This window comes from Babylonia areolata, chromosome 14 (assembly GCF_041734735.1).
Source record: "Babylonia areolata isolate BAREFJ2019XMU chromosome 14, ASM4173473v1, whole genome shotgun sequence".
NCBI lineage: Eukaryota > Metazoa > Mollusca > Gastropoda > Neogastropoda > Buccinidae > Babylonia > Babylonia areolata.
Genome location: NC_134889.1, coordinates 32740868 through 32743005, shown reverse-complemented (window position 1 = coordinate 32743005; position 2138 = coordinate 32740868).

Sequence of the window (2138 nt, the reverse complement as noted above, 5' to 3'; positions counted from 1 at the left end):
ACTTTGGTCATGTCAAAGTTCCGTTCCTTGGGGGATCAAAGTGTCACGAAGCATCGAGCTGCCGAACAATCTGAGGTCAGCCAGTGAAAACAAACTTTGTGCGCTCACTTCCATTCAAACGAACATGTCTCCTACCCCCCCACCCCGACCCCCCCACCCCCCAGTCCCCCCCCCTCTCTCTCTCTCTCTCTCTCTCTCTTTCTCTAGTGCCCAGCCCTAACAGACCTTCGAGTTAAATTCATCCCGAAGAAATATTATACACATCCATGTCTGTTTAGATTATGTTTATAGATGTCATCGATTGATAATGAAACAATATACAGTTTAGCTATGTATTTATTTCGAGCACTTCAGCTGAGAGAAACACTAGTATCCTAATATTATTTGTTTTGGCATCTGGATATGCTTATTGTGTTTACATAGTTGTAGTGACGCATGTTAATCTGTTATCGCCCCCTGTTTATATGGGGCTATGGCCTTAGATGAATAAATCATCTGAAATCTGAAATCTCTTTCTCTCTTATTCCCATTGAGTAAGTGGCTCTAGCTTTCATCTGAATAAAACAATCGTTATCGTTATTGTTAACACCGCCCTGTTTTCATGGGAAATTCCCGGAAAGAATCATTCGTAGCAAGAGTACCATTTTTATCCCACGCCCCAGAACAAACCTTTTCATGTCCGCTCTCACTTATTCTGGAGGCAAACTGTGGAATCAAAATCCCTGACTTTCTTACAAGTATAACTACCATAACATCATTACATCTGGACATCTGGAAGTCCTTCTAGGAGACGGAACTCGTGTTGTTGTTGTCGTCGTAGTAGTTGTTGTTGCTGTTGTTGTTGTTGTATTGTTGTTGTTTTCTGGAGGGTTGTTGTTGTCTTTTTCTGCCCGTGATTTGATTCAGCTTGTTGAGTTTTTGACAAACCGAAAGAAAAGCAACGGTTAATGCTATTAACAAAGCGATTGTGTGCTTCCAGTGTTCTGACAACAGCAGATAGCAAGAAGAAAATCACGAAGGACCCGTAACCAATTCAGATTCAGATTCCACCTCCTCGGATACCGTTCACAGCATTCTGCTGCTTTTCAGGTCGATTGAGCTGTGCTATGAAGCGTTTTGCTTTGTCTCTGATACGCTGAGATGTGCTTTGATGCGTTTTTCTTTGTCTCTGATACGCTGAGATGTGGCTTGAAGTGTTTTTCTTTGTCTCTGATACGCTGAGATATGCTTTGAAGCGGTTTTTTTCTCTGATACGCTGAGATGTGGTTAAAGTATTTTTCTTTGTCTCTGATACGCTGAGATGTGGCTTGAAGTGTTTTTCTTTGTCTCTGATATGCTGAGATGTGGCTTAAAGTGTTTTTCTTTGTCTCTGATACGCTGAGATGTGGCTTGAAGTGTTTTTCTTTGTCTCTGATACGCCGTTTTATGTACACTGTGTTCCTCTTCCCTCTCAGCATACACTCCATAGACTCTGCCTTCAGAGTTTCACAATTATGCTGTGTGACTCTTTGCCGTGTTGCTATTTCTAATCAAGTGAGATTAAGGTAATAGAAATGGATTTACAAATAAAAACATCAGAGAAATAGAGAGTTTGAGTGAGAGAGAAAGAGAGAGATGGAGAAAGATAGAGAGAGGGGGGGAGAGAGAGAAAGCAGGGGGTGTGGGGGGGTCACAAATGTCTTTGCTGATGTTGACATTCCAGACGTTGTTCATTAAACCTCGTTTTTAGTTGCCAAGGCAATGCTGTATCTAGTCTTTGGTTGATATGTTTCTGATAGTGTTTCTGTCATGGATAATTCTGTGTTTTGGGGTTGTTGTTTTTCATATTTGTGATAGTTTCTGTTCCAGCATCTTTCTTCTCTTTTTTTTTTCTTTTTTTTTTCTTTCTTTTTTTCTTCTTAAAGCAGGTCACTCAGTCCCTTCAGATAATTCAAGCAGATGACTTCTTCTTCTTCTTCTTCCTCGTTCGCCTCCCATTAGATGAGCAGCCCGGTGTCCTCGATGAAGGCTGCCGTCCGTCGCAGCTCCTCCAGGGTGCCGTACAGTTTGGCTTCCACCTGTGGACAGCAGTGGAAGCAGATGACTAAAACAATAGGCTGTGCTTCGACATAATCACCACCGTGTTCACTGTCACGCAA